This window comes from Notamacropus eugenii, chromosome 2, assembly GCF_028372415.1.
Source record: "Notamacropus eugenii isolate mMacEug1 chromosome 2, mMacEug1.pri_v2, whole genome shotgun sequence".
Classification (NCBI taxonomy): Eukaryota; Metazoa; Chordata; class Mammalia; order Diprotodontia; family Macropodidae; genus Notamacropus; species Notamacropus eugenii.
In genome coordinates, this window is record NC_092873.1 from 194,263,152 (window position 1) to 194,285,365 (window position 22,214).

At 37.6% G+C, this 22,214-nt stretch overlaps 1 non-coding gene across 1 annotated transcript; it reads left to right on the forward strand.

The window, feature by feature from the left end:
• Nucleotides 1-2,577: 2,577 nt before the first annotated feature.
• Nucleotides 2,578-2,681, forward strand: LOC140530563 (U6 spliceosomal RNA). The gene has a single exon (XR_011975998.1). It is a non-coding gene; the product is annotated as a U6 spliceosomal RNA (small nuclear RNA).
• Nucleotides 2,682-22,214: the final 19,533 nt, after the last annotated feature.

Genomic DNA, 22,214 nt, shown 5'->3' on the forward strand with positions numbered 1-22,214 from the left:
GCAATGCAGTATTTAGCATTTTATTTTTGTCAGAGGTCTTTATATAATTCTTTCCTTGCACTGTTCTTTTGGGAAGGAAGGAAGGAAGGAAGGAAGGAAGGAAGGAAGGAAGGAAGGAAGGAAGGAAGGAAGGAAGGAAGGAAGGAAGGACGGAAGGAAGGAAGGAAGGGAGAAAGGCAAACAAATGCAGACATTAAGAATTCTATGAAAAGAATGGCCCTCTCTTCTAAGAACAAATTAAATTGTACGTTTTTGAAGGTATTTTTTATTCATATCCAGGGCAGACTGATTTACAACACAAATTAATATTGGGTTTAAGATGACCAAATTAGACTTATTCAAACGGGTTTTCATATGGCTTCTGTGTAGTTTATGAACTCTATTACTAAAAAACAAACAAACACGCATGAGGCCTCTTTATCTTGGGTCACTCTGTATAAAGGCTTCATGGAATGTAAAGTCACAAACTGTGAGGGAGATGAGACCAAAAATGAAATTATCTTGCTTTTTAAAGAGATGCATGACTAGAATTTGAATGAGAAGAAATACCTAAAATTCTCGAAGTAAATAGAATCAAATCATTTCTAAGGAATCTCCAAGCTGTGTGATACTTTTATGTGATACAGATGAAGGGCCAAAAGAAGACTGGACCTGATTTTGAATCCTGCCTCTGATGCTCACAGGCAGTGTGACCACAGAGAGGGCACCTGACATCTCCCAACCTTGATAATAGCTCTCATTTATGTAGCTTTTAAGTTTACAAGTCATTTTCTTCAGAACAATCCTGTCAAGTATGTAACTGATGCATTATTATTTTCAACCTCATTTTAGAAATGAAAACATCAAGGTCAAAAAGAGTTTAATGACTAGAGTGAAAACATACAACAATTAAGCATCAGTGCTCAAGATTCAAACCTAATTTACATAACTCCAGATCCCTGTTTTTATGCTACACCTCAGTGACTTAGTTTCTTTTTCTGGAGGGCAATATTTGTGTGACCAACCTCACAAAATTGCTTCAGAAAATAAAGTTCTGTAAACCTGAAAATGCTCTATAAATGTGAGTTATTCTTATAAAGTTTAGCTGGACACGGAAAAAGGGATTTGATAAATCCTCTGTGGCTGGTGGGCTTGGGAGAAATCCAAAAACCCAAACCTAGGACTTTCTTTTGCCAAAAATTTCTGACTTGAACATAAGGTCTATGATGTCAGGTTGGTAAGACTGGGTTTTCTAATGTATGAAGTATCTCTAAATTAATAATTGTGTTCAGAAAAAGATGTAAACTAAGATCAGAAAGTTGGCTACCTGATATTAAAGACCATGTATTACTATTTATTAGAGTGTGGGTTTTGTATATGTCAGGTTAATGCTATTTTCCATTACTCCAGGATACTTTTCAGATGTAGCCAGCCTGCTTCCATCTTTCTGCCCTTGAACCTAAGATGTGGCCATGAAAAGCCATGAATTGACTCCAATGGCACCAGCTTTTGCTACTTGTGCTTAAAGACAGGGACGTATTCTGTTTAAAGGAATTCTCTCAAGAATGAAGTTCTCCACTGGCCAAAGGAATGTACTGGGAGAAAAAAAAACCAAAAATAACTTTTGGGAAGTCAAGCATTTTAACTTCATACTTTATTTTCATTATAGGTGATGCAATCAATGTGTTACCATAGTCTGATTCCCCTGAAGCTAGCTACAACCCATGATCTCTGCTAACAGGAGAAAAACAGAGACAGACAGACACACACACACATACACACAGACACACACACACAGAGACAGAGAGACAGAGACAGAAACAGGGATGTGGGGATCATGCTTCCTCCAATATTTAGGAGGTGCATTAATTCCAATAATGACATTTTGGAGGCTATTATGAATACCAAAGAGCTGGTCTGGAAACCAGGAAGACATAGGCTCAAGTCCCATATCTGACACTGGCTGTGTGACCCTAAGCAAGTCACTCAAATTCTAAGTGTTCTAGGTATCTTTGAAAAAACTCTAAATTTTGGGAAGATCTTTCTTACATCAGGCCTAAGTGTTAACTCTGTAATGAATTGTGTTAGCTATGTCTTCTAGCTTTGGACCACCTGTCAATCTATATCTTCATTCAAGCTAATACAGAAAAAGAAAAAAGGTAAACAGCATAGGAACAGAATAGATTCCTGGGGCCTGCCACTAGAGACTTATTGCCAAGCTGACATCAAACCATTAATGGGTTAGATATATCAGTCTGAATCTCACCTCTAACATTTGTTAGCAATGGGAACCCATACAAGTCATTATAGTAGAAGCACAACATTTATCCTATATGTAGTTTTTTCAGTCATGCTATTCCTATTTAATATAATGGGTAACCAATACAAAATATAAAAGACAGTGCTATTATATTATCAGTTTCTGTTTTTATATCTTTCTCCTTTTGAAGAAACTGATATGATTTACTGGAAAAATAAAGAAAAGTTAGCTCTCAGTGACTTGGGCCCATTACAAATTATAATGATCAATAATTTTACATAGAAGAGGATCCACAAAATTCTGAAATATGTATTGGGAGGGTACTTTCTTCAGTAGTATTCAAATTAATTTAAAACACATAGAAATTGGAATAACACAGTTAAGATAAGCATGATCCCTGAACAAAAATGACATGAAAATCTGTGAAGTATTTCATATTTTTGAATAATAGTATGGACTAAACAGACATAAATTGCTTATATTTAAATATGAGAAGAAGATATGTTTCCCCTCTGGATCCTTTTAACGTCAGGGTAAGAGAGGGAGTCTAATTAGACAGAAGGTCTAGGAATGTTTTGATGATGTTTTGATGATCTTAAAAGAAGAATGGAATGAAAGAGGAAGAAGGATTCACTGAGAGGGGAAGGGAAAAGATGATAGAGAATATCATCTCAGATAATCATGGTATGCAAATAAAAGTCTAGAACACACATACATATACACGTAATTGAATACAGAAACACTTTTGTCTAAATGGTGAAATGGGGCAAGGGAGAGAAGGGAGAAGAGGTATTAGAGAGAGAGTTGATAAGGAAGGGATTGGTCTTAAGTAAAACAAACTCTAAGCAAGAATATACAAAGACATTTATGGGTCTTTTTGAGGTAGCAAAGATTGGGAATCTGAGGATTTACCCATAAATTAGGGGATTGATAAGCAAGTTATGGCATATAACTGTGATGAAGTTCTATTGTTGTATAAGAAATGAAGAGGATGGTTTCAGAGAAAACTAGTAAGACCTATATGAAATGATGCAGACTGAAATGAATAAATCAGGAGAATAGTCTATACAAAGACAAGGAAAGACAATCTGCTTCGAATGAATTAGGAACTCTGATCAACATACTAACCACCTCCTATGATTTCAGAGGATTGATGATGACAGAAATATGCTATCCACCTCCAGATAGAGAGGTTTAAGGCTCAGAACACATAATGAGACATAAAAACATACATATGCTCACACTTACAAATATGGGCTTTTAGATATTCTCTTTGTGGCTATGATCAATATGGAAATTTGTTTTGCATGACTATATATAATTATAACAGTATTTTTTCTTTAATTCTCAACTGGAAGAGAATAAGAAAAATGGAATTTTGATGATTGAAAAATAATTTTTAAAATAATCATTAGAAGATAGCTGAATGGACTGAAAAAAAAACATAGTACTTGAGAATCAAGACATAGGTTCAGAAGTCTGCTCTGTCACTTACCAATTTTTGACAAACAAGTTATTATAATCACAGACCCTAAAGATTTCTTCCTATTTGACTCATTTAACCATCAAATAGAAATAGTACAACCAGTCAAGCACATGAGTTTATCATACACCTCTATATTTTACTTACTTCTGACTATGGGTCTTGACATGTCATTCAGTCTCAGTCATGTCTTGTGTATCTTCTTTTCTAAGAGTTAAATTGGAGCACAGGAGCTTTTTAAAAACTGTATTTTGATCATTGTATTTCAATATAATTAGTTTCCTTTGCAATCCTATATATTTTACTCTATGCATTTAAAAATATTATTCTGAGGAATCCACAGGTTTTACCAAACTGCCAGAAGAGTCCATGATTAAAAAAAATAAAAAAATATTTATAAAAAAGGCTAGGACAGGGGCAGAGCCAAGATGGCGGAGTAGAAAGACGCACATACACATAGCTCTGAACCCACAACCCATAGAACATCTGTATAAAGTAACTCACGGCGAATTCTGGAGCAGTGAGGCCACAGAACAGTGGAGCGAAGGAGATTTCTGTTCCAGAGGGACCTGCAAACCTCTCGCAAAAGGTCCATTGTGCTGCGGACGCGGAGCCCAGCCCAGCCCTGCCGCGACCGTGGCACCTAGAGGAACAGATCCGAGCAGGCTTCAGGGACGGGATCTCCAGCGGCCGCGCAGGTCTCTCCACCCACAGGTGACGGGGGTCGGTGAGAGGGTCTCTTTGGCAGGTCGAGAGGGCAGTGGGGTGCCCCCATAACTCAGGCTCCCTCGGGAGGCAGAAGCTGACGCAGCAGCAGACCACGGCTCCCCAAGCAGGCAGGAGCCTGGATCCATTGTTGAAGGTCTGTGCATAAACCCCGTGAGGGAACTGAGCCTGAGAGGCTGCCCTGACCTGAGCACCTGAACTTAATCTCACACTGAATAGCAGCCCTGCCCCTGCCGAAGCCCCGAGGCTGGGGAGCAGCATTTGAATCTCAGGCCCCAAGCACTGGCTGGGAGGATCAGGAGGCGAGGTGGGTGTGAGGAGGTCAAGTCGCTGGCTGGGGAAATGCCCAGAAAAGGGAAAAGAAATAAGACTATAGAAGGTTACTTTCTTGGTGAAGAGGCATTTCCTCCCTTCCTTTCTGATGAGGAAGAACAATGCTTACCATCAGGCAAAGACACAGAAGTCAAGGCTTCTGTGTCCCAGCCCACCCAATGGGCTCAGGCCATGGAAGAGCTCAAAAAGAATTTTGAAAATCAAGTTAGAGAGGTGGAGGAGAAGCTGAGAAGAGAAATGAGAGACATGAAGTCAAAGCATGAACAGCAGGTCAGCACCCTACTAAAGGAGACCCAAAAAAATGCTGAAGAAAATAACACCTTGAAAAACAGGCTAACTCAATTGGCAAAAGAGGTTCAAAAAGCCAACGAGGAGAAGGATGCTTTCAAAAGGAGAAATAGCCAAATGGAAAAGGAGATTCAAAAGCTCACTGAAGAAAATAGTTCTTTCAAAATTAGAATGGAACAGATGGAGGCTAATGACTTTATGAGAAACCAAGAAATCACAAAACAAAACCAAAAGAATGGAAAAATGGAAGATAATGTGAAATATCTCATTGGAAAAACAACTGACCTGGAAAATAGATCCAGGAGAGACAATTTAAAAATTATGGGACTACCTGAAAGCCATGATCAAAACAAGAACCAAGACATCATCTTTCATGAAATTATCAAGGAAAGCTGCCCTGATATTCTAGAACCAGAGGGCAAAATAAATATTCAAGGAATCCACAGAACACCGCCTGAAAGAGATCCAAAAAGAGAAACTCCTAGGAACATTGTGGCCAAATTCCAAAGTTCCCAGGTCAAGGAGAAAATATTGCAAGCAGCTAGAAAGAAACAATTCAAGTATTGTGGAAATACAGTCAGGATAACACAAGATCTAGCAGCTTCTACATTAAGGGATCGAAGGGCATGGAATAGGATATTCCAGAAGTCAAAGGAACTAGGACTAAAACCAAGAATCACCTACCCAGCAAAACTGAGTATAATACTTCAGGGGAAAAATTGGTCTTTCAATGAAATAGAGGATTTTCAAGCATTCTTGATGAAAAGACAAGAGCTGAAAAGAAAATTTGACTTTCAAATGCAAGAATGAAGAGAAGCATGAAAAGGTGAACAGCAAAGAGAAGTCATGAGGGACTTACTAAAGTTGAACTGTTTACATTCCTACATGGAAAGACAATATTTGTAACTCTTGAAACTTTTCAGTATCTGGGTACCGGGTGGGATTACACACACACACACACACATGCACATGCACACACACACACACATAGAGACAGAGTGCACAGAGTGAACTGAAGAGGAGGGGATCACATCTTAAAAAAATGAAATCAAGCAGTGAGAGAGAAATCTATTGGGAGGAGAAAGGGAGAAATTGAATGGGGCAAATTATCTCTCATAAAAGAGGCAAGCAAAAGACTTATTAGTGGAGGGATAAAGAAGGGAGGTGAGAGAAAAACATGAAGTTTACTCTCATCACATTCCACTAAAGGAAAGAATAAAATGCACACTCATTTTGGTATGAAAACCTATCTTACAATACAGGGAAGTGGGGGATAAGGGGATAAGCAGGGTGGGGGGGATGATGGAAGGGAGGGCATGGGGAGGAGGGAGCAATCTGAGGTCGACACTCATGGGGAGGGATAGGATCAAAAGAGAACAGAAGTAATGGGGGACAGGATAAGATGGAGGGAAATATAGTTAGTCTTATACAACACAACTATTATGGAAGTCATTTGCAAAACTACACAGATTTGGCCATATTGAATTTCTTGCCTTCCAAAGGGAAGGGGTGGGGAGGGAGGGAGGTAAAGAAGTTGGAACTCAAAGTGTTAGGATCAAGTGTCGAGTAATGTTCTTGCCACTAGGAAATAAGAAATACAGGTAAAGGGGTATAGAAAGTTATCTGGCCCTACAAGACAAAAGAGAAGACGGAGACAAGGGCAGAGAGGGATGATAGAAGAGAGAGCAGATTGGTCATAGGGGCAATTAGAATGCTTGGTGTTTGGGGGGGGAGGGGACAAAAGCGGAGAAAATTTGTAACCCAAAATTTTGTTAAAATGAATGTTAAAAGTTAAATAAATAAATTTAAAAAAAAAAGAAAAAGAAAAGAAATATGTAGAAATGCAAAAAACAAAAAAACAAAAAAGGCTAGGACACCCCCTAGACTAGATGAAATCTAAGGTCTCTTCCAACTCTGAGATTCTTTCATTCCATGACTACATAATGTATCCTTTAGGAAATAGAGATCCTTTTCCTTAAAGAAAGTTTATGATGCTCTCTATGACTCTCTTCCCTTTTTTCTTTAGCAATGTATAATATGACATGCAATCTAACATAAGGACCTCACCAATGTACATAGTATGTATTGACTATGGACATCTTGAATATAGTATAGTTACAAGGGCACAAAGTCTAAACAAGAGAAGTTGCATGCATGAGAAGGTACTAGAGCACTGCCCTTATCACATGCTGACTGCAGTCCTGAACAGTTAGCCTCAGGGCCCTCCAGGCTTTAAGCTATAGAGAAGCTCTATTATTAGTGGGAATCTTCTCAGTGATAGTTCCCCTATACCAATGAAATCACAGATCTAATAAAAAAAAATAAAGAAGGGAACTATTTCAGGAGATTTTAGAGTAGCTGATACTCATTCTGTTAAAGTTTATGGGAAAATGCCAATTAGTAGAATTGGCTAACTTGTTCAGATTAAATAAGAATGCTAATTTAAAACTAACCTTCAACTGAACTTTTGTGGAATTCAGGAATGTGTTTGCAGTAATTTTGGATTTCAATTTCAATTTCTGTCTAAAAATCAGAAATGTTGAAATACTCATAGCCAGAGGCTGCTGTCCTTGGATTTCCATCTGGAAGAAGAAACAGTAGAGATTTTGGAAGAAATCCAACTCATTTCTGCAGATTGAAAAGGGTATCAGTTCTAGGAAAACTCACACCAAGGGCTAGATATCCTAACCTCTCATACCTGACACACTTTTGATGAAGATCATTCGTCATTATATGTTAGGCCTTTCTGATTCACTGAAGTCCAATAATTCCCATCTCTTTTTTTTTTTCAGCTGAGAAATGAGAACAGGGCAAGTAGAAATATCTTCATGAGATGTATGGAAAATGTGTTGGGAAACTATGTGAAGGTCCTTCTGCAGAAAATACTGGTCATTTAAGGAACAGGGCCCAGAAAGGGTCTTTCCCCTCAGTTAACTAATATGAGTTTCAGTGGATAGGGAGCAGAGAAAAAACTGGGTTTTGGGGTAAGTGCAAGCAACATACCATACGGTTTGCAGACACACACTGGCTCATTTTCACCTTTTTACTATTGCAAAGATGGGACCTCAGAACAAAAATATTAGGTAACCTTTTCCCAATAATAATAGTAGTTCAAACGCAGGTATATGCTTCCTCTATATTGTCTACACAGAATAATGACTATGAATTCTGGGTCTTTTTGCCACTCTGATCTCTTCTTTTCTAACACTTTTGATGACTGATTACTTCCACAAATATTGTGAATTATATTCCTTAAGAAAATAATGAAACTAATGAGATAAAGTGTAAATAATGGAGAATAGAACATCTAGGTTTGAAGGTGTCATACTTTTAGAAATGTTCAGGTTTTTATATCTGCAGAGAATATTAAAGAAATTCATTATATTCTTTCTTTATATCCAATTGATGTCCATTTAGTTATATGGTATAAGCATGTTTTTCTTTTACAAGTCTTCTGTAACCTCTCATACTTCTAGCTACTTCTCTTAAATTGTGAATTGTTGAAATGTAAGAATCATATGCTTCCCTGTACTAAATGCTGTATTTAACAAAGCCTTATAGGCAGACCCCAGTCCAAACCAAAATGGGAACTATAACAACTTGGAGGAGAACATTTGTGTAAATGAGTAAGAAATACTAGTACATAGATAAGGAGAAGGTTTGATCATGAGTAGCCTTGTGTGTGAGGCAAAGAAGTTTGCAATTTATTTTGGAGAAAGAGGGAACCATTGAAGGTTTAGGAGGACCTGAAAGGGAGACTCCCAAGTTTGGTTTTTAGCAAGGAGATAAATACTGTTTATTTTCTGTAACCCTGGAATATTCCCTCTGACCTCATTGAATATCTTCTTACTATCAAGAAATTGTTTAGTTTTGTGGGTGTTTTTCTTTTCCATCATATAACTGGCTCACAATAATATTCTTTTTCAGATTAAGGAGGAGAGTGCTTGGGGAAAAAAGAGGCTTTGTTTCTGAATTAATTTGAGAGGTTATAGAGAAGAAAAGCAATTAAATTCACCCATCCTTGGAAATAACCATTTTTTTCGGTTTTAATAAGAGAGTTATTGGGTGCTAAATGCTAATGCACCACCAAGAATGAAGAAGTAGGGCAACATTTACAGTGGTAGTAAAGACTTCCAAAAACCAATCAGACATTTCAGCTTCTCTGACCTCTATCCCTCTAGTACCTCTTCCAATTGTATTTTGGAACAGTTACTTAATAGCCTCAAAGATTCTTCAGTGTCCTTTCAACTTCTTTGCTAATCAGGGATTTGCGGAATGAGTTTTCTCAGTGACCAACCAGCAGGCAGATACATCTTTCAGTTTCTAGTCCTAAGAACAGTCTCTAAACAGAATGTGGAAATTTGAACCAGTACTGTTCAACATGCGCCAGGTAACAGTCTGGCTTAAGAAATTTGGTGCATTGCAGCAGGTTTTTGTGAAGTAGCCTTAATGTCCATTCAATGCTGATATTTCTTATAGTTTACTAGCTAATGAAGCTGAAACATGCTTCAGCTGAAAGATATATATATATATATATATATATAGATATATAGATAGATAGATAGATAGATAGATAGATAGATATAGATATATAGATATATATTTTAAATGACTCCTAACTGATCTCCCTCCCTCCTGTACTACAATCCTTAAACAATGCTCTCAGATTCATCTTTTTAGGGTTTTTCTTCCCTTGCAACGTTCAATGGCTCCCTATTGCTTATAAAACCTTAGTCTAAGCTCTGCTCTTGACAATTTAGAACCTGTATGATTCAGTCTTGATTATCAGACTATATCTACTAATATTTCCCTACCAGGTGTCTCAAGGTCACATGTGACCCTCTAGGTCCTCAAGTGTGGCCCTTTGAATGAATCCAAATTTCACAGAAGTCAAAGTACCACTACTGGGTACTCTATTTTTGCTTAGTTGGTCTCCCCACCACCTAAAAAATGCTAGACAGGGGAAAGATCACTGGTTTGGAAGTTGTGGGTTCAAATCCCACCATTGATGATAACTAGTTGTGCTACCTTGGATAATTGACTTCATCTACTTGGGCCTCTATTTCCTCAACTGTAAACTGACACCATTAAAATACACAGCTTCTGAAATACCTTCCTTCTCTAAGTTTAGCTAATGTTGCCCAAAGTCTCAGGATTAGGTCCACCTTCTCCACGAAACATACTTGAGGTTTTTTTTGTTTGTTTATTTTTCTCCAAACTCCTATAAAAGTTCTTTCCCCCACTTTATTATCTGTTAATCATACACTCACAGAAACCTTGATTCATAGATTCCTGTGGCACAAAATGACCTAGGATATTTGGGAGATTTTCCCATGTTCTTCTCTTGGTTCATAGACCTCTACTCATGAACCTAAAGACATCTTACATGATAGGTTTCAGCATACAGAAACTGACTTGAAAATGTAACCAGTTTTCAAGCCTAAAACATTTGTCTAAGACTCTCTTCATTAGTGGAGAGAGTGATTACTACAGTTATCCCTTCCACATTTCAACTTTCCCCATTTTGGTTTTGATATATCAGCATAAGGTTTATGTAAGAAATTAAATGAGAATTTTTTTGGAAGTTTTAGGGAAGGCTAGCAGACAAAACAGAAATTTAGAAACTCAGAAATTCATAAAATATATGTATAATATTATAATAAATAAACATATTTTATCTTTTACTACCATAATTCAGACTTCTTCCCTGGTACAGAGAGGACCAAAAAATTTTATGCTGATTTTCCAGATCATGGGGGTGCTAGGCCCCTAACCCCAAGATGTAGAAGGAGGGATAACTCTAGATGCCATATACCTGTGCAAAGGGCAGAGTTGGTAAGAGATATTTGTAAAATAGAGATATTCTTTGTTCCTGCTTCAAGAGAGGGCTCTCTTCAACTAAAGACCAGTGGATAGACATAAAAGACCCTGGGGAGCAACAGATATATAGGAGAAATCTCTTTTGGTAGCTTGCCCTTTCTTTGCTACTAGAGCAGCAATGATATCTATAAGCTGGCAGGTTCACATGGTTGAATCTTGTCTTGATCATACTTGTATCTTGTCAATCTGAGCAAGCAGAGTCAGCGCAATGGAGGATGGATGAGAAGTGCAGTGGCCTCCATTCCTGCTGTCATTTTAGTCAAGTGGAGAAAACCAGCACTCAGCTGGTAATTGTGATTAAAAGCTGTGCCAGGTCACTGCAAGTGTGTTAGTATAAGACCTAAAGCTGGAAAGAACATGTAGTCCTTTAAGGTCATCTAGCGCAAACTGAGACCCAGGAAGCTTAAGTGACTTGCCCAAGGCCCCTTGTTACACAAATAGCAAGAAGCAAGAGCCCAGATTCAAACTCAGGTCCTGTTACTGCAAGGTGCTATTGAGGAAACTAAAGCAGATGAAAAAATTAAGTGAGTTGCCTGAGGTCACATAGTAAGAATCTGAGGCTAGGTTTTCTTGACAAAGATACTGGAGTGGTTTGCCATTCCCTTGTCCAGATCATTTTACAGATGAGAAAACTGAGGCAAACAGGGTTAAATGACATGCTCAGTGTTCCAGCTTTAAACTCAGGGCTTCCTAACTCTAGGCCTGTCCTTTATAAATCCCCATAACCACTTAGAAGGGTTGCTTTGCTTGAAGCCCTCCCACTGAATTCTAGTTTTTCCCATTGCTCTCTTTTGATGATACTGGGGATGGGGATAGCTGTCCCTTTTTCTCTAGGGCTTCCTACAGACTCAGGGGGTATGCTGGTAAATGTTTAGTAACTAGCTCTCGGGGATAAGAAATGTACTCCTGTCAGGCTTTTACATTTAATCTGCCTTATTTACACTTTCTACACCACTTTCTTAAATCTGTTATCAGACAGTCAACAAAATCAATAAATCAAGTCTTAATTTGTAGCATTTGCAACTTAGCAAACGTTAAATAACCACACTGCAAATTTAAAAATTTAATAATAATTGGTTCACACGAACCAGCTCCAGCACACCACTATTCCTCAATTTTCTCTCTCCAGGTTAGCAAAGTGGGTGCTCTAATGTCTTGGGATTGTAACTCCAATCCCAAAGCCATTGGTATAGGATTCTATCCTCATTGGTGGAGAGCAGTGGCTCCGTACTCCTACATATAGGGCACAATGGATTTAGTGAGAGCAGATGAGAGCTTCAGGATCATCTGTCTTCTCTGAGTTTCCTTCAAGTTGGTAAGTTTCTTCAGATTTGGGTAATCTGACTTGTTGGGGCTTCCATGATGGTCTGGCTGACTGATGCACCACCTTAACTGCAATCCTAACTTCAAGGTCATCATGGCTTGAACTCCCAGTTTCCCCACTGTACAAGTGTGCATCTGCCCCTCACTGCGCTGACCTCCAGTACCTAAAACTGGAAGTAAACAAGGAAGTGCAAGTCCCTCCCCTCTCACCCATCCACACTGGGCCCAGCATATAGGAATCTCCAAAAATGGAAGCATCTGAAAAAGGACAAACAGCCCAGTCTGATCAGTTTTAAAGACTCAGGCATCCAGTCAAAGGAGGCTACCCAAATCATGAGGTACAGAACTCCACAGCTTCCATCAGACAAATTGAACATGCTCAAAGGCTTCCCAAGGCCAAGTTATCAGATCATAGGATCTTGAATAAAAAAAGGAATTCATAGACATTCTAATCCAACTCCTACTCACTCATTTAACAGAGGAGGGTAATGAAGCTGAAGAAGGTTAATAAATTTCTCAAGGTCACATAACTAATCAATAAGCATTAAAGAAAGAATTTCAATCCAGCTTCTCTGATTTTAGTACCAGATATCTTCCCATTGTATTCATATAATTTGTCAGGCACGAGGGGGAAAAAAATCTTGTCTTGAGAGATTCAGTCTTTCAGCGTCTTTTTCACAGGGGCAAGATAAGGAACAAAACTTTTAGACATCTTTTCTCATGACTATTTGGTTCCCTCTTTCTGACTTTTCCCTTTGCCTTTCCCTGACTCTTTCATGCGCCATCTTTTCATAGGGACATTTCCCTAAGTGTAAAGAGAAAAGAATGATCAATTCCAGCAAAGCTACACTCTCGTTATTTTTTGTATGTGTTTATATCTTATGTCCCCTAGTAGATTATAAAATCCCTGAGGGCAAGAGTTAAATTTCATGCTTCTTTATATACCCTAGGTACCTAGCACAGGGCCTTAGACTTGGTAGCTATTTAACACCTACCTTTAAAACTAACTTTTAGATACTCAACTAGAAAAATATTTGTATCTAGTGGTCAAAATTGAAGGTAATTAGTCCAAAATATATCTTGACTCTTATGCCCTTAGGAAATAAAAAAAAAATCCAAACAAAGGCAGTTTCTTTCCTCAGAGAGTTCCTGACTTCCTTGCTAGGGAGGAATATTTGCACATAACAGTAAAAAAAAAAAAAAATCTTACAAATAACTAAAAAGAAAAAAAATGAACTTCAAATTCCTATAGCCCAAAAGTGCTGAGATCAGAGTTAAAAAGGCAAATTTTATGCCTGAAAAAAAAAAAAGAAAACTCTCAAAATCCTTTGATTTTTTATTGGCCCATAAATAATTTTATTTAGCACAATGCAAATGAAATGTGGCAGAGATTTGGTTGATTAGTGGCATTAAACTCTGTCTGACATGATTCCATAGATTAGAAGGGTCTTTAAAAAAAAAACAAAGCTCACATGCTAATAGTAAAGATGTGCCTACATTGACTCAAATGTTGGAAGGGGAGTGTTTAACATAATATCATGCTTGCCCCTGGGTTGAGTGAACCCTAAACAGAATCCTCATTTGAAATGACTGTTTCTCGTACAATGAATGTGACATTTCTCCTCTGTTTTAGAGAAGTCAGAGCAGAAAATAAAAGTTGCAAAAAAGTAACTGGACATGGAAACAAAGCTAATCCGTTTAATTTTTCCCAGATGTATGAAGGTAATCTTGTAGAGAAGGCTGGAGGAAAGGAATGAAATCATAGTCCAAGCAGGGTTGGGTTGAACTTATTTATTAGGCGTCAGGGACTCGAATGCACAAAGATTTTGGAGGAATAAGAGATCTGTAATTTGGGTTTTCCCCCAGAAAGATGAGGAATTTGAACTATGACAGTCACATGCTTTGTACCCCTTTCCCTATTTGTCACAAGGGCAACATGAATTCAGACATCGAGTTGGCCATGTCCAGTTGCCTGTGCAATTTTCTGGATGCCTGATTCTACATCTATGAATATGAAATCATTTTTTTTTAAATAAAACATTGCAGCAAAGTGCCTATGAATCTAGAGAAGGCTGTGTACTACTGAGCAGTGGCATTGACAAATTGATAGCTTTTTCTTCAGGGAGCTCTATATTGAGATTCCCAAAAAATTAATGTGAAAATCTTCTCAGAATCAGCTTTGGCTCCTACAGATGTGGTATTTGGAGCTGAATGAGTAGCAATGGCCATTGGAGCCATGATCCACCAAAAACATGGTTTGTGTTTGTGTTTTCCTTTTACAAACTTTTTATAAGGACTGGCAGTGATTGATTGGCATTAAGTCTGGTTAGGCTAGATTTCACTCAAGTGCTAAATCAATGCCACACCTCCTTGCTTTGTGTTCTCTCCTTTATCTCTTGTATGGCTGGAGAATTCTTTCTGCTCCTCCCTTCTGATGACCTCCAGATAAAGGCTGATGATTTTTTTTTTTTACAGCACAATCAGACAGAGCCACGTTGGAAATGCTTGTTTTGGCTTGACAGCTGAAGTGTACCCATGATGCAATGCTTCTCTTTGGAGAGGTAAGTGATCAGAGCCAGTGATTCCAAGGCATTTGGTCTTAAAGGGACAAGTTACTGAAAGTTGATTGCTTTTTCTCTGTGGGACCTAACCATGAGTACTATCCTCTTGTGAAAGGCTGCTGGCTCCCGTCTAATCCATAAAACACCTGGTTGCCAGATATCCATAGTGGTATGTGAGCTGCTGTCATTTCATCTGCAGAATATCTAGTCTTTGGACTTTGCAAGACCTCAGCATGGAATCCTTAGCATTTAAAAAAATAATATCCACCCCTTTTCACTGCAAAATAATTATCAGAGAATAGTCGATTCAACATAAGCCAATCATTTCCTTGGGCATTCTTTTCAATCTATGATAAATACTTATATGACTCCAGGCACACTAAACATATCAGGTTTCTGAAGGACTCATCCAAACTTTACTGTCAGACAGATGTGACTTCCCCAGGTAAATATATGCAACTCCTACTCAGCTGTGAGAAGCAGCATTCTTGCTAGGTTTGATGCAATTCATTATGGTAAGAGGAGGGAGTGCTTATATGTTTAAGTAATGACGGCTGGAGATTTCTTAATGAGGCTCAGTTGCCTTCAGCTGCCTCCCAAGAATGCATTATGGTTCTAATTCAAACCAGACTGAACTCATGAGCACATGTTTCTTTGATGAATTATTATTTACGTGAACTGACAAAGGAGGGTAATTTTTCCATCACTCACTGAGGCTGAGCTTTTCATGGTCAGCAATAAATACCTGCTCTCCTCTGCAGGGGTGTTATGAACAAACAAGTAACTTGAGTGAATGAAGGATGTCAATTATGATGGTTTTTCTTGAAGGAATGGTCACTACTTTCTCTCCACAGCTCCCCATTAAAACTGGAGTTCTTAACCTTTTTTTTGCATGTCATGGGAACCCTTTGGTAGCCTGAGAAGCCTATGAATCCTTTCTTAGAATAACATTTTAAAATTAATAAAATACATAGGAATATATGTCTATATTCATAGATAAATAATGATGTTCCAAAATATATATTTGTATATTTTAATTTGTATGTTACATATATATATGTACATGTGCTTCTATGTATATGTATGTATATAAGTACATATCTATATATAGGGGTATACAGATATATGTCCATGTTTGTGTGTGTGTGCTTATAATTATGTACATGCATGGGCCTTCTGCAATACCCTAGACTGAAAACCACTATATTAGAATGCAAGCTTCTTTCAGGTAGGGATTACTTCATTCTTTGTATTTATATCTCCAGCCCCTAGCACAATGACTGGTGTATAATAAGTACTTAATAAATATTTGTTGATAGAATATTCTTGATTCTTCAAAAAGATCTCTACTCTATAACCTATATTATGCAACCTAATCGGTATCTTGGAAACTGAGAAAAGCAAGTCTTTCTTCAAATTTACTATTTAAATAGAAGCTAAATATTGAGTTTGGGCTTTGTTGGATAACTCAGAGCTTCAAATGAAAACTAAGCAGAGGACTGAACCATGGTGGTAGAGTAGAAGCCCTTTCTCCTCCCCAAATGTTCCAACTATGACATGAGAATACCCAACTAGATAGTAACTGGTAAGTCAAAGAGAAACTATCATGAGTCATCTTTCTAGCCCAAGATCAGAATGTAACCCACAGGCAAGTGACCTGGGCAGAAGCTATGGAACAGAATTGGGCCAGGGTAAAACTTAATCCAAGCATCAGATCACCCTGAGCAGACTTTACATTCAATCCCCATAGTTCTCATTTAGGCCAGCAATGCAGGGTTGCCAACAGCAGAGGTCTTAAAAAAATGAGTAAACAAAGATTAAAAAGTTATTATGATACTAGGAATGTCCAAGACATAAAGCCAAAATAGAATAACTCCCAAAACACCTAGAAGCAAAGTTTCATAGAAAAACACAAATTTGCTCACAAAAATTTTGAAAAGAAATGATGTAAGGTTTTTTTGGGGGAGGAGGGTGTAAATTGAAACCATAAATGAAATGAGAATGATGGAGGAAAGAATTTCAAAAGCAATGAAAGCTATGTAGATGACACTTAGAAAAAGAACTAACAGCTTAGTACTAGAGGAACAAAACCTTACCCAAGCAACAAACTTAGAAATGTATCAAAGAAAAATTAGTGACTTCATTAAACAGTAGGAAATATTAAAAACCAAGTCAAAAGACTGAAAACGTAAAATACCTCATGATAGAAACATTTGATTAAAACAATAGATCAAAGAAAGATCGTTTAAGACTACCTAAATTCTTTAACCAGAGAGACTGACAGACAGAGACAGAGACACAAAGAAAGTCTAGCTTTCAAGATTTGAGAAATCGTGAAAGAAAATTGCCTAGATATCTTAGAACCAGAGGGCAAAGTGAAAATTAAAAGAATCCACCAGTCACCTCAGGCAAGAATCACCAAAATGAAAACTGCTAGGAACATTTTAGCCAAAATCCAGAACCTCAAGATTAAAGAAAAAAAAATATTGTAAGTAGCAAGAAAGAAAAAAATAAATCAGCTACCAAGGAATTATGGTAAGCATCACATAAAATTTAGCATCTACCTCAATAAAGGACCAGAGAGTATGGAATATAATATTACAAAAGACAAAACCATGGACCCATATTAGAGGAAAATGTTCCACACAAAACTTAGCATGAAGCTACAGGTAGAAAAATGATTTTTAATGAAATAGAGCATGTCAAAAAATTCCTGAAAAAAAAAGAAACTCAAAGACAGATGCCAAGAGAAACATAAAAAGGCAAATGCAATTGAGGAACCAAGAAAAGACAGTTTAAGGATGTAGTATTTGTTGTCTTATGAGGAAGAGGGTGAAAAATATCCTCTAAGCAGTACAATGTCATCAAGAGTTATGGAGGAAATGAGAGTAAATTTTTTTGTTATGTTTGGATGATCTTAAAAGAAGAAAGAAAAAGGAGATGGAAGGGAAGACAATGGGAGGAATGAGAAGGGACTAATTATCTGAAATAATTGGGGGTAAAAGTAAAAATCTATGTAAAATGGGAAGAAAGGGCTGGGCCTCACTTGAATTTTACTTTCATCTAATCTATTAAGAAGAAAATATACATACACCCATATACCCTTCTAAAAAGTGTGATGTAGAAATACATTCAATTATCCAGGGAAGCAGGAGAAAACAAGGAGAGGAGAAAGTGAAAGAAGAGTCAAACTAGAGAGTAATTAATCTCACACAAAACAAACCCTAAGTTCAGAGAGGAAATCAAAAAGAGAAGGACCTAAAAGAAAGAAAAAGAACCTGCAATTGGGTTTGTCTGAGGGGAAGAGAAGAGAGCTAGTGGAGACACATGAAGCATTGAGTACTGAGCACACTCTTTTTTCAACTCTTTTTGTGGAAAGAGAACAGGGAGAAAAGAAAGGAAAAGTATAACAGAATAGATTGGAAAGAAATCATAAAATTAAAAGTTTTCAGACGAACAAGTCCAACAGAGCTAGTATTAAAAAGGAAGCAGTTAACTGGGAAAGAAAAAAAAATGCAGTGAGTTTCTTTGTCAAAGGTCTGATTTCTGAGTTGTATTAGGAAATGAATCAATTCTAACACTAAAAACCTGTTCCCCAATAAATAAATGGTCAAAGAATAAAAACAGAGAAGAAAAACAAGCTATCACTAACCATATAAAAATACTCTAAATCACTAATAGCTAGAGAAATACAAATTAAGGCAACTTTGAGGCTGTTATTCTTCATATCCACAAAATTTGGAAAATTGACATAAAGGAAAACGACAAATGGGTTGCAATCCCATCTTGAACATTGAGGGTCACTGTCTTCTAAAGGCTTTTATTCATCCTATCCCTTGAAATTCATGGGGAGGACCAAGGAAGAAACTTTTGGCCAGATTGCTGGGGAAGGGGAGTTGTGTGTGTGTAGGGAATAGTACAGATAGCTAAATGGTTGTGTGGCCTTTTCAACAATCACTAAAATTTCACAAAAGCTACCATTCTGGTCCTTTATTACACACCATCCTTGTTGTTACACTCACTTATTATACTCAATACACTTGCTACTATGCTCAAATGTTTTCCTCTGGGATCAGTAGGCTATGTCTACTGCATCTCAGACAGCAGTATACCAAGTCATGGTCCTAGGCCAGCTCCTGGACCTTTGAGTATTTTAGCAGGAACAAATGCTTAGCAGTGAGCACCATTCTCTTTGCGCTCCTTTCACCTCCTTGTCTGAACTGAATGGATTGTTTGAAAGGGTAAAGATTTGACTTTCAATAGCAAAGAGAGAGAAGGAAAAGCATCTAATACAGTATACATATGTAACATGGATGAACTCTGCTTGCTCTCTCTCTCTGTCTGTCTCTCTTTCTCTCTCTGTCTCTCTCTCCCTCTCTCTGTCTTTCAGTCTCTCTCTCTCTGTCTCTGTCGCTCTCTGTCTCTCTCTGTCTGTCTCTGTTTCTCTTTCTTTCTCTCTGTCTCTTTCTCTCTCAGGCCAGATAGTCTCTGAGTATGTTACATTTCATTCCTTCCCAAGGACTCTCTAGTATCTTAAGGGAGCTAGACGAAGGAGATCTTTTTTTCTTCTATTGCCCAGAACCCCCACTAACTGAATTCACACAATTTTGGAGGACATTGGATAGCACCTCAGTTCCATGTAACCACTTAACATCAAATTAGTTTTTTACAAATGAATGTTTACTTCAAATGTATAGCAATAATAAACATTTTCCTACAACACCCTGGGAATATAACCCTCTCCTGCATCCAACTCAGTCTGTGGGGTGGGGGTATTAGATCAGTTCCTATTTAGCATTAATCTCACCAAGTTCAAGGCCAAAGCTCAGGTTATCCCTCCAGCTTACCAGAAATTTGTCTTCTAAGGGTTTCATTTCTGAGTTGACTACAGTATCTACTCTGGAATCCTGAGAGTCCCCAAGGCTCTAGTTCCTGGCTCTGGGACTCTATTCCTTGTTATTAGAACTGAAAAGGACAAAGGACAGAGACAAAGCTCCATGCCTGTTTCTTGGCGATATATGTCCAGAACAGAGGAGATAGCTTTCAGGATTTTCCTCTTGAATACTGCCTGGTCCAGCCTTCTGTGAGTAAATGATTCCTTTAATAATCCTTTTTAGCCTTCATGGAAGTTGATTAGGGGGCATGTATTAGTGGGGTGAGAGAATGAGACAGAGACAGAGAAACGAGAGAGAGAGAGAGAGAGAAAGAGAGAGAGAGTCAGTCAATAAACATTTATTAAGTCCTTACTATGTGCAAGGAACTGTGCTAAGCACTAGTTATACAAAAAGAGGAAAAAACAGTCCATGTCCTCAAGGGGCTCACAGTCTAATGGAGGAGACAGCAAGCAATCAAAGATGTACAAGATGATTAACAATAATATCTTATAGTTTTTAATGTGTAGCTAGTTATGGCTATGCAGCCAATGGAGAGAGGTTGCTTCCAACCATGTGGCAGGTCATCACAGAATGTCCATGTAGTCACCAATCCTCCTTTCTCCCAGGAGCAGTTCCCCAATACTTCACTCACTGGTAATGTCATTTAGATGGGGTCTGGGCATTCACCAAGCTGTTGTTAAATCTGCATGAGTTCAGCATGGCTTCATCCTCTAGCAATCTGTTACCTCTCTACAGATGGCAAGAAATCCATAGGCACTGGTTACATAATGCTTACACTTTAAATGCTTATGCTTCATAGACTTTAAAGTCTACAAGTCCTCACAACAACTCTGTGGTTTAAGGATTATTTAAGGGTTGAGTCAATTACTAATGGATAAAAAAAGATATATTTAGTTCACCTTTCTAAGAACTAGATAGAGTAGTTGAAGAAAGGGATGCTTAGGATTTCAGTGAGGTAGCATATGGCAGAGAGGATTTTTTGTTTCTTGGTTTTGTTTTTTAGTTCTTGAGTTACTAAGCTCTAAGAAACACTTGCTATATATACAATAATGTAATTGAAACTTCAGTAAAAGGCAGACAAATTAGTTAATTATAATGACCAATCTTGATCCTGGAAATGATGAAGCATACTTTCCCATTTTCAATAGGTGGGAAATTATGGGTGTCAAATGTTGCATACTGAGACCCTTATAGTCACTGTGCTGGTTGGATTGGCTTAACTTTTTCTTTGTTACAAAGAAGTAGTTAGTATAAGGGTAAGACATGTACATATCCATAAATTAGCATAAAAACAATAGATATCAATAACGTTTAAAGAGAAGATGGGGGAGAGGAAGCAGTAAGGAAGTGAGAGAGATAGAGACAAAGAGAGAGAGAGAAAAAAAAGAGAAGCTATTAAAGTACCCCAAATCACCCATCAACATGCTCTGCCTAGACTAGGAGTAGAAATAGTGTGGAATAAGAAAAAGAATGTAGGCTTTTAGGAGATTTTGGAAAGTCAAATGAAGGGAGCAGACCCAATAAAACAACTTCTATTAAAAATAAAACATTGTAAAACCCAACATTTTTGAAAGACAAGAACTAACCATGATTCCAAAAGGCCAATGGGATCTATGATGAAGCATGCTGCCTACCTCCTGGCAGAGAGGTGATTGCCTCAAGATGCCAGATGAGGCTGACAGTTTTGGACATAGCCAGAACAAGAACTTGTTTTACTTGACTATAAATATATGAAAAGGTTTTTGTTTTCCTCTTTTCTTTTTTCTCCATTGGTTAGGGAGGTAGAAGGGAGAGAATATAAATGCTTGTAAATTGAAAGAAAATTAAACAGAAAGTGAGCTGATCTCTATTGCCCTTTAAATTAAGAGATGATACCCTGTATTACATATATATATGTGTGTGTGTGTATACATACATACACATATATAAAATTATACATATATAATGTATATATATATATATATATATATATATATATATATACAATTTTCTCTCCATCTCAATTATTCTTCCTGGCTGAGGAAGCAGAAATGAAATAGGATTCAGCAGGCTATCCTTTCATTAATCTTCCATTCACCTCAATCATGGCAGAAGAGAAAAAATTAAAATAACTCTTTTACAGTTTTCAGACATTTTTGCCTTCCTGATACTGTTCTTGCAGGATTTTACCACTCCTTACAATTGATCTAATGTCTCTATTCCTTCTCTTATAATTTGTATTTCAAACTCTGAGTTTGTGAAGCTCCTTATGTAACCTTATAGCTCTTTCAGACTCCTTCCCCTCTTTTCTTTGCCAATAGAAATGATTATGTGGACTTCACCAGAATTCTGTATTGAGGAGCATAAGATCCCTCTTGAGACTATGCTCTTGTTCAGAGGACACCTAGGTGCCACACTGGATAGAGTGCTGAGCCTGGAGTTGGGAAGATCAAATTTCAAATCCAACCTTAGACACTTAAATAGCTATATGACACTGGGCAAGTCAT